This window comes from Sorex fumeus, unplaced genomic scaffold (genome assembly GCF_029834395.1).
Source record: "Sorex fumeus unplaced genomic scaffold, SorFum_2.1 ptg000010l, whole genome shotgun sequence".
Classification (NCBI taxonomy): Eukaryota; Metazoa; Chordata; class Mammalia; order Eulipotyphla; family Soricidae; genus Sorex; species Sorex fumeus.
Window position 1 is genome coordinate 8,814,027 of NW_026606067.1, and position 11,624 is coordinate 8,825,650.

An 11,624-nucleotide genomic window follows, 5' to 3' on the forward strand; every position below is an offset into this window, starting at 1 on the left:
GATTTAAAGATGACCGCTGGACTAGAGCTGTTACTGACTGGATTCCACGGGATGTCAAAAGACTGCTTGGCCGCACACCTACCAGATGGTCAGACTTCTTCATCAAGATCATGAACAATCGGTTTGAGGCTCTTCATGTTCCTAGAGTGAACAGATGCCATTGGGCTACACTTGCACGTGACAGGGACAAATGGAGATGTTACTGGCGCCCGCTCCAGCAGATCGACGATTAACGGGAAGTCAAGTGATCAAGTGAAATGTATGTGGGGCGGGTGGGTTGTCCAGGTACCAGAGACAGCAAGAATACAATCCTTCATATCCTTTATAAAACAGTACATTGCAGGTTCCTAATGCCAATGAAATCGAACATTTTAAAGTTTCTTTTAAGTTTTTTAATTTTTGTTAGAGTGAGTAGAGGCCATATTCAGAGGTTGAGCTCCTAGAAAGCAAACATTTTACTTCTAACAAAAGTTCATTATTCCAAAGTCAGTACTTCATTGGAAATAGAACACAACTTTATAGAATGTTAATGAAACAAGACCAATGACACTGATATGGGGACCCTTCACTTTTCCTGTATGCCACACATGCCATAAACTAAAAAACAAGTGTCTGCACTTGTGATAAGGGTTAAAAAATGTACTGTTTCTCCAGATTAGTGGAATACAGGGAAAGGTGAGTATACTCACTGAAGAAGCCAAATATTGTCAGAAATAAACCTTTTGCAAATGGTACAGAAACCCTGAATAAACATATCTGAGACCATCAAGGAAAGTTGAAGAAATTCTCCTAGGTCAAACTTGATTAAATTAATTAAGTTAATTCAGATAAATTCACTGTATCACTGTCATCCCGTTGTTCATCAATTTCCTCAAGTGGGTGCCAGTAATGTCTCCATTAGTCGCAGCCCTGAGATTTTGGCAGCCTCTTCTTACTTGTCTTTTCCAACGCTGCCCTACTGAAGGCTCTTTCAGGGGAGTGAGACTCATTATTGTTACTATTTTTGGCATATTGTATAAGCCACGGGGAGCTTGGCAGGCTCTGCCCTAAGGGTAGGATACTCTCGTACTCTCGGTAGCTTGTTAGGCTCTCTGATATATATATATATATATATATATATATATATATATATATTTCCCTCTGTAATTTCAGACAGTAGGCAACAAATCATAGAGGGAAATAATAGATTAAAGTAAATTGAGCAAATTTGTAGCAAAAGTTCAATATGAACTTATAGGAGCAAAGAGTACTGTATAAACTCTTTGAGGGCAGCCAGGCAGTTACTCCAACAGTTCTTCCCCTGGCAGCCAAAGATTCCGGGGGACCTGGGCCACTCCCTCAGCCGAGGCGACCCGGGACATGGGGCAGATAGTGGAGGAGACGAGGGCGAAGCCAGTTGATTGATCAGATGCTGTTTATTCCATTCTCATCCCCGTTCACTCTTTCTCTCTCTCCTTCTCTCCTGGCCCCCCAACTGGAATCTCTTTCTCCTTCTGGCTCTGACTCTGGATGTTGATCCACTAGCCCCCTCTTACAGTCTCCTTAAATCCCCAAACCATGAGAGGCTGGGCTTATCCATAGGTGTGATCACCATCAATAGAGGTAAAGTTCTTTCCCTCAATGGATGCTGCTTCTAGGACAGATTCTCTTTCAGCAGGATGACCCACCCAAGGTCTGAATCCATGGGTGTGTTCTCCTCTCCTTGTCCAACAAACATATAAGCATTCATAATATTAATCATTTTGTATGGACACAGTAAGAGATGCACTAAGTTTATAGATTTGCTCTCCTGGAGTCATCCCGATCTCAGACTACAGTGCTCAGGCCATATTAGTCTTTCCTATCCCTAGTAGGGTCCCTAGTCTCATCATTACTTTTGGTTCATGACAGCATTCATTCAAGATTAGGCTCTTAACTTATAGTTAAGAATCGTGATGCTTTGGCCAGGCCCATCACGATGCCAGGGTAGCATATAGCTTACCACTTGCCCTGGTTCCATCCAGTCCCTCATTGGAACGCCGCTTTGGGGGGCACTAGGAAGTGAGTGCAAGTGAGTATTATGTTGAGAAAGAAGATGCCCAGGAACGAATAATATATAAATCCAATTAAATCCCAAGTTACAAAAGCATAATATTGTCTTCTTGTATCTATACGAAAGGATATTGCTTTAAAGTAAGACTATTCAAAAGACATAAGGAGAGGAGAAAGGCAATATTAACTTACAAGTTCAGTGTTCTAGGAAGATCTGACCTTACAAATTAACAGAAACTGGTTAGGGGAATAAGCTAATTAACTGGTTGGGGAAGAGAACATAGAGAAGTGGTTACAGATAAACAGAAGAATGGGAGTGACTCAGGAGCACTTTGATAGGTGTTAACTGATAAACCTAAGCTCCTCGGGGCAAGGGAGAAAGAAGAAATCAATGTTATCCTGCACAGTACCATAATAGTCAAATTCTTTGAGAGGAAAATTAGATTGAGCAAATACATGCTCTCAGAAGGACCGTGGCTTGCTCTAAAGAAGAACTAAGTAAATGGACATGCATTTACTTGAGTAGGTAGGAATACTAGGTTAAAAAGAATGAATTTAATGAAAGGATTGAGTAAAGTTTGAAATAAAAATAACCCTAGTACCAGAAGAGATTTTACAAAAAAAATCTGTAAAAACTGAGGGATAGAGAAACAGTTATCAGACAATCAAGCCAAGCACAGTCATTTCCAAAATTGGACAAAAGTAAATCTATGACACTTCTGAAAGAAAAATTCATTCTCTATAAGAATGGAAGCATAAAGATTTCACTAAATTAATATGAAATTATTATAAGAAGTAAAAAGTGTGACATAAAGTAAATAAAGTTTAAGGGATAATGTGGTTTAAAGGCCATTTTCAAAAGCAGTGAAAATATAATCTAATAATCGAATTAAAGCTTTGAATAAACATTTTTTCTAGTACAAAGAAGGCATTTTAAAAATTAAGGTAAAATTGTATGGCTAGAAATAAGTAGGATATAAAATAAGATCTATGGAACTCCTATCTTTACATGATCACAAGAAATTAAATAGCGCTATGGAAAACCAAGAAAGAAAATAAAAAACAAAAATCCGTATGCAGAGAATTAGCATGGTCCTCACAAAAGAATAGCACACCATTTTTGTGGTGTGTGTAGGATTCAAGTTTTAAAACAAACCATAACAAACAACATGACTGAATAAAAATGGCTAAAGGGTCTTAATAGACACTTCTTCAAAGATATACAATATACAAGTAGCCAAGAGGCGTGTGACAATATGTCATCACCATTTATTTTCAGGGAAATGCAATCAGTACCATAATGAGTTATCACCATGGACAATTTACTTCATTTGTGATAATACTTGTGTGCAAGGACTTTAAACTTTCTTTAAAATCAGGAAGAGGGGCCAAGGAAACAGGCAAGGCACTGCCGTACACTTGTCTGATCTAGGTTCAAACCTTGGTACCTTATATGGTCCCCTAAGACCTCCTGTGGTCTCTGAGCCCAGAGCCAGGAATAAACCCTGAGCACTACTGGATGTGGTCCCAAACCAAAACCAACCAAATAAATCAGGAATAAAAATACTGTTGGCACAGAGTTGAAAACTGAAATTCACATAGAAAAATAAAATAAAAATAAAATAAAAATGACAGTGTTGCTGCTAAGCACTAGTGTTCTCAGCAGCAACATTTATAGAACTTTAAAGTTTAAGATGATCAAGAACTATATTAACTTTGATTTTAAAAACTTTAGAAAAATAGTGGTGGACAGAAATAGACTCAGTGTTATGTTTTTCTTCAAGATCTCAAAGAATATCTTTTCGGGAGTAAGCTTCATCTCATGAAACAAAAAAAATAAAATAAAATCAAACAATAACAGCTGAAATGAGAACTGAGAGTGAAATGAATGTTTTATATGCATAATTAAAATTGTTTAACTTTGAATAAAACTAACTAAACACTATATATAGATATATTTTCTCTTACACTGAAATATATAATTAAATATATTGAGGATAAAGAAAAAGGCTATATATCAAGAATACTTAGTAGAAATGTCTACAGTTAGGTAATATTAGAGAGAATATTATATATTATGTGAGATAAAAGTAATACTTTTACAATTGTACTGGTCAGGGATTCAAGAATAAGTATCTAAAGAAAGTAGTAAAGTAACTGTGATATTTTTAAGATATACAGTAATAGACATCAGATAAATGAATACTTAATACTAAAATAATACACAAATCAGTCAATAGATTTGGAAAATGATTCATAGTAAACATATTTATAAGAGTTATAATAAAGTATTAATATTTTAACTGTTAAAATGCTTTCTAACCATTTAATATTAAGGGCAAATCTACATAAGTTCTAAAATATGATTAAATTTCACAACTATGGACAAAAGCATCTGGGTTAACTGTATGTGTTCACAATCACGATCATGACCATCCTGTTGTTCGTTGATTGCCTCGAGCAGGCCCCAGTAACGTCTCCTTCATCCTAGCCCTGAGAATTTTTTAAAAAGTGAAATATTCAAGGCTCTTTCAGGGTTAGGAGAATGAGACCCATCACAGTTACTAGTATTTGGCATATTGGGTACGCCATGGGGAGTTTGCCAGACTCTGCCGTGTGGGCAGGTTACATTTGGTAGCCTGCCAATTTGTCCAAAGTAAGAATGAGATAATAAGATGTCACGCGGCAGCAAATGCGGCCATGCACTTCTGGGAGCTGGGTTTTATAGTCTCTGAGTCTTGGCCGTTGATGGGATTACAGGGTGCTGGGGGCCTGTTGGTGGGTGTGACCCCTGCCTACTGGAATATGGAGGATCTGAGTAGAGGATGCTCAGCCCTGATCCGAGCCGACTTGGAGATCTCAGCCCCGGGACCTTCATGCCTTTGTTCCTCTGCTGATACCTTCCTGGGCGTGGAGAGTGGTCTCAGCATGGTTGTGGCTGGTTCTGGAGGTCTTTGGTTGCCAGAACCCTGGTTGGGGTGGGGAGTAAAACTCAATCCACTCCCCTGCAAGGGGTCCCTGCGAGGACCGTCAGGTGCGGGGGCAGGAGACTCTGCGCTGTTCTTTTCTGGGACCTGGGTTTTATAGTCTCTGTGTCTTGGCCTTTGATGGGATTACACGGCACCAGGGGACCAGTTGGCGGGTGTGACCCCTACCTACTGGAATATAGAGGATCTGTGTGGAGGATGCTCAGCTCCGATCGAGCAGACTTGGAGATCTCAGCCCCAGGAAAGTCTCCTGCCCCTGCGCCTGGCTGTCCTCGCCGGGGCCCCTTGGAGGGGAGTGGCTCCGGCAGCCAAAGACCTCCAGAACCAACCACCACCATGTTGAGACCACTCTCCACACGCATGAAGGTACCGGCAGAGGAACAAAGGCATGCAGGTCCTGGGCTGAGATCTCCAAGGCTGCTCGGATTGGGGCTGAGCATCCTCCACCCAGATCCTCCATAGTCCAGTAGGCAGGGGTCATACCCACCAACTGGCCCCCTGGCGCCGTGTAACTGTATGTGTTAACTTTAAAAAATATTTAAAATAACATATTTTATTTTATTTTTTATTTATTTTGCTTTTGGGGTCACAGTAGGCTATGCACAGGGGTTACTCCTGGCTCTGCACTCGGGAATTACTTCTGGCCCTGCTCAGGGGACCATATGGGATGCTGGGAATCAAACTCAGGTCGGCCACGTGAAGGCAAATGCCCTACCCGCTGTGCTACCTCTCCAGCCCCAACACATTTTATTTTAAATGTGTATATTAATGCCATATACAGTACGAATACTGTATGGCATATACATATACAGTATGGCATTATTATACATGTTTAAAGTAAATGATTTGCTTAAAAATGCAACTTCATAGCTCATAAAAAGTAGGGTTAATTTTACTGAGAAATTATTAATTTATTAAATTATTAATTTAAAGTTAAATACACTTAAAGATGGAGATTCATAATTTTAATTGATACATAAATACACATATTATACATATTTATATTTTAAATAAATTGGGGGTAATATGCTTATAGTATTAACAATTAAATATTAGCTTCCTAATTCTAAATATTACCTAAAAATTATACAGTATCCATGAATATGGAGTACAAAGCATTTTAATCTTTGACCTTTATACTAAAAAATTAACTGGAATATTTTAAAAGTTGAAAATCTCAAAATGAAAAAGATATGGTTACCACTTATGTTAATAAAAAACTTTAGAAAACTTCTCTTGTTATTGGGTCATTTGGTACAGAACAAATTAAATAAAATATACAAAATTTATTGCAACATTAATTATATAAAAAGTAGATATTATACTTAATGACAGTTTTTTTAATTAATTAATTAATTTGTTTTATATAGACTTATAAATTTTTGTGCTTGGTTTTCAGTTATACAATGATCAAGTACCCATCCCTCCACCAGTGCCCATCCTCCCCCACCACGGGTCCCAGCATCCCTCCCACCCCACATCCCCCCCATCCCACCCTGCCGCTGTGGCAGGGCATTCCCCCCTTGTTCTCTCTCTCTTCTTTTGGATACTGTATTTTACAAGAGAGGCATTGAGTGGCAATCATGTTTGGTCTATAGACTACTTTTAGCAAGTCTCTCCCACCCTGGAAGGGTCTTCACAACACCCTTTATTTAGTGTTTTCTTCTCTATCTGAGCTTCCTTTTCACCTAGCACATGGGGCTGGCCTTCAAGTCATGGAGCAAAATTCCTGGTACTAATCTCAGCCATTCCTGGGTGTTAGTCACCCGTTTTGTTGCTTTATGTTCCCCAGATGAATGCAATCTTTCTGTGTCTATCCCGCTCTTTCTGACTCATTTCGCTTAACATGATACTTTCCATGTAGTACCACTTGTATGTAAATTTCATGATTTTATCTTTTCTAACAGCTACATAGTACTCCATTGTGTAAATGTACCAAAGTTTCTTTAACCAGTCATCTGTTCTCGGGCACTCAGGTTTTTTCCAGATTCTGGCTATTGTAAAGAGAGCTGCAATGAACAAACAATTGCAGATGAATGACAGTTTTTTTAATGACAGTTCTTTTATAAAAAATTTACACTCTGTAAAGCTACTTTATGCTTCATAGAATATAGAAGAATATAATATCAATATTATCATTTCAGAGTCCAAAAAGAAAACTAGTAATACATTTAAAAACAATAGCATATATAATCTCTAAGTACAAGGGAGGGAAGGAAAACATCAAAGAAACAATAGATTAATATTAAAATATGTATTTCAAAAAATTAAAAATTAGCTTTGTATATGTCCTTGTAACTGGTGAGTTAGTAGCATTGTCTTACTTTTATGTTGTTGCCTCATTGTAGATTGGCCTTTGAATATTTCTCTGCAGCCTAAACACAGGTACATATTTTGTGAACAAGAATGAAATAGTTAATTCTTCTCCTTTATTTTTTTGTACTGCTACAATGAATGATTAAGTGGGGACAGAGTGCTTAGAAGTGAGCAGGAATAAATAATACCACTCAGAAGTTGTAGTTGCCTTTGGCCTTATCTAACTTCTATTGCTGACACATCTTTTCAATTTTGAGACATTTCACCTTGTACTTTCAGTACACTCTAGTGCTATTCTCTAAGTCAAGTTTCATGGGAATATTTACAAGCATCACATTTTTGCCTGACATGCCCTAGAGGTACTTGCCAACTGACAGGATTACTCTCAAATTACTATGAAAGGCTAGTGTATCAGGAATGTGTTTTAAGAACTTGGACCTCTATTGATGACTGAAGTATAGATTAGCTTCAAATGACAAAGTTTTGATAAAATGAAGGTATAAAAATTCAGTTCCCCAGTCTAGCAACCCACGTTTCTGTACTCAATAGTCACTTGTGATAAGAATCTTCATTGCCTGTCTTTAGATAGCATAGAAATAGAATTTTTGAGTCATGGCATCAGTGTCTCCTAGACGACTATTCTACTTTCAAAATAATCTCTTTAGGAATAAGGTCATACAATCAAATCACTTGGAAAATGCTTTGCATGTCTTTATTGTATTGAAGATTCATATGTTAGATAAGCCCTGTTACAGTTTTTTAAAACCCAGTGTTTTCCAGAAAAAAATGAGACAGTAATTACTGCTTCCTGTGACTCATTCAGGTCAAAGTCAGTTTTCCAAGGAACATACTTGAAGAAAAGACCATAGAGTATTTATTATATATATGGGCTGGAGCGATAGCACAGTGGGTAGGGCGTTTGCCTTGCACACAGCCAACATGGCCGACCCAAGTTCGATTCCTCTGCTCCTCTCGGAGAGCCCAGCAAACTACCGAGAGTAATCGATATGCCAGACACAGTAACAACAAAGTCTCCAATGGAGACATTACTGGGCCCGCTCGAGCAAATTGATGATCAACGGGAGGGCCTTTACTTTTACTTTACTTTAATATATATATATATATATATATATATATATATATATATATATATCAAAGAGATGTGCCCAGAGCCAGAGGTTCTTCATCCTCTTAGCTATTTCTTCAATGCTCTTGGAGGTGTTCCAAGCCACTCTCTTCCTCCTGCGCAACTCAGATGCCAGGTCATTCATCATGTTGGATTCTTGATCTAGGTACACATGACTGTTGCATTCAGAGATGTTCATTCCGTTGAGTGCGAATGGAATGAGACTGTTTCTCATAAACATTATCTTTGTGGCATTCAGCTGTAGTCTGACCTTTCCACACTCACAGTTGAAATAGGCCAGCATTTGTGCCACTTGGCTAATCTTTGGTGTTATTAGAATGATGTCATCAGCAAAGCATAGTTGGTATAGTTGCTGACCATCGATCTTCACTCCCATTCCTTCGCATTCCAATCTTTGCATGACGTTCTCAAGGGTGGCACTGAAGAGTTTCGGTGAAATAGTATCACCCTGCCGAACCCCTCTCTTTACATGGATGATCACTTCTTTGTAGAATGGTGAGATCCTGGTAGGGAATCCATAATACAGGTTACAGAGCATCCTGATGTATTGACTTTGAACACCCTGATTGTCTAGGGCTTCTATGACCGCTTCCGTCTCAACAGAATCAAAGGCCTTCTTTAAATCAATGAACATTAGACAGAGCGATATCTTGAACTCCTGAGAAACCTCAATGAGTTTAGTTACTGTGTGGATATGGTCGATGATACTGAATCCTTTTTGGAACCTGGCATGCTCAAATGGTTGTCCTTCATCTAGTTTTCTGCTAATCCTATTCACAATGACTCAAGTGAACAGTTTGTAGACAATGTCAAACAGACAGATTGGGTGATAGTTGCCAATGTCATGGATGTCTCCCTTTTTGTACAATAGTACAGTCCTGCCGGTTTTACATTGGGACGGAAACTTGCATTCAGACAGGTAGCTTGTGAAGAGACAGGCCAGTGCATTGATGAGTACTGACAGCAGGTTCTTCAGGTGTTTGCGTCTGACCTTGTCTGGGCCGGGTGCTGTTCACTTCTTTAACAACCAAAGGGCATGCCATATTTTAGAAGGGAGAACGTTGGGAATGACTTATCCATCCTGTGGAATTTGGTATGTGGGCAAGTGGACGTGGCTATTGAAGAGATCCAAGTAGAAGTCATGGATAATCTTCTCCATTGCCCTTCTGGAAGATATGATAGATTCATCAGGTTGTCAGAGGGCAGTCATCTTGGGCTTGTAGTTAGTGAAGGGCAGCCAGGTATTGTGAATGCTTTTCCTGGCTTCTGTCACATCTGCCAGCACTGTTGTTCTTCTCTCTTTGAGTTCTTCCTTGATCGCTTCTCTGCACTGCTTTATAAGCTCAGACATTTGCTTGAAGTTGCCTAAGGTTTGTTCCATGCCACGTTGGCAAATGAGCTTGAGAGTTTTTGAACACAGGCACATCTTTGTGGCTATTTCTCTCTCAATGTTCCTCACACAGTCATGAGGTGCTGAACCAGTAGATTATATTCCTTGTCAATGTTGTCAATAATGGCATCTTCCCATGTTGCTGCAAAAGTGCCAAAAAACTCCCAGTTGGTGTTCTGGGAGTTTTCTTCTTCAATTTTGCAGCACTTTCTCCCTGCTCTGTGAAGTAGAATTTTGCATGAAGGAGACTGTGGTCTGATCCTGTTTAGAATTTTGGGACAACAGTGACATTGGTCAGGCAAAACCGTCGATCAAATATGATGTGGTCAATTTTGTTGTGGAACTGTCCACCAGGAGACTCTCGTGTTCAACATTTAGAATAAGCCTTCTGAAATTGTGAGTTACCATGGGTGGTCTTGGTCAACATGATGAACTCAGACAGTCTCTCTCACCTTGTTTGTTCCATTCTAAGCCATGGATCCCGATGTGGAGTTCTTCGTCTGATATTCTTGGTCCTATCTTGGCATTAAAATCACTGACAATGATCTTGTAGAAGGTGTTGTCTTCTTTATAGAACTTCTCCAGCTCCATGTAGAACTTCTCAAATTCTTCTTCATCATAATTGGATGTTTGTGCATAGACAACAAAGATCCATACTGCCAGCAGTGAGCCACATCTATTCAAGTGTAATTGTCTAATTTGAGTTGTTAGGCATTTGAATGAATCAATGCTTATGGCCAAGTTCATGTGACCAGGACACCCACACTACTATGCCTCTTTTGTCATGTGTTCCAAGAAAAATTTCCTCTTCAGTGTGGAAAACGACATGATGTGGTTGATGTCTTCTGGTCTCGGTCACACCAATGATGTCATACTTGATCTTTCACGCTTGTACCTTCAGGTCCTCAATAGATGCATCCAATGCTGGCATACGTGCATTAAAACTACAGACAGTTATTTTGTCCTTCTTCCTTTTGGCAGCCTTATTCAGCCTTGAAATTTTATTAGCCTTTCCTTCCTCATCCTTCATCCTCATCCTCCTTAACACTGCAGTATTGGTGGCTCTTTCAGGGTCAGGAGAATGAAACTGATTATATTTACTGGCTTTGGGATATCGAATATGCCATGATTCCACTGTTCTTCCTGCATTAACATATGCCTCAGAGACCTGGGCCCCACGAAAACAGGATGAGAATGCTATTTGGGTCTCCCAAATAGGTATTGAAAGAGCTATGCTTGGAGTATCATGCATTAATCAAACAAGAGAAAGAATCAGGAGTTCTGACCTCCATTGACAATCAAGAATCAGGGATGATGTCTCATTTGCCAAGGCATTGAAAATCAGATGGCCTGGACATGTAATGACATTTAGAGACAACCGCCGGACTAGAGCCATTACTGACTGGATTTTACGGGACGTCAAAAGATAGTGTGGCCTGTCAATACCACTCCTGGGAATATATCCCAGAGAGGCAAAAATGTATAGTCGAAGTGACATCTGCACTTGTTTGTTCATTGCAGCACTCTTTACAATAGCCAGAATCTGGAAAAAACCTGAGTGCCCGAGAACAGATGACTGGTTAAAGAAACTTTGATACATCTACACAATGGAGTACTATGTAGCTGTTAGAAAAGATGAAGTCATGAAATTTACATACAAGTGGTACAATATGGAAAGTATCATGCTAAGCGAAATGAGTCAGAAAGAGAGGGATAGACACAGAAAGATTGCATTCATCTGAGGGATATAAAG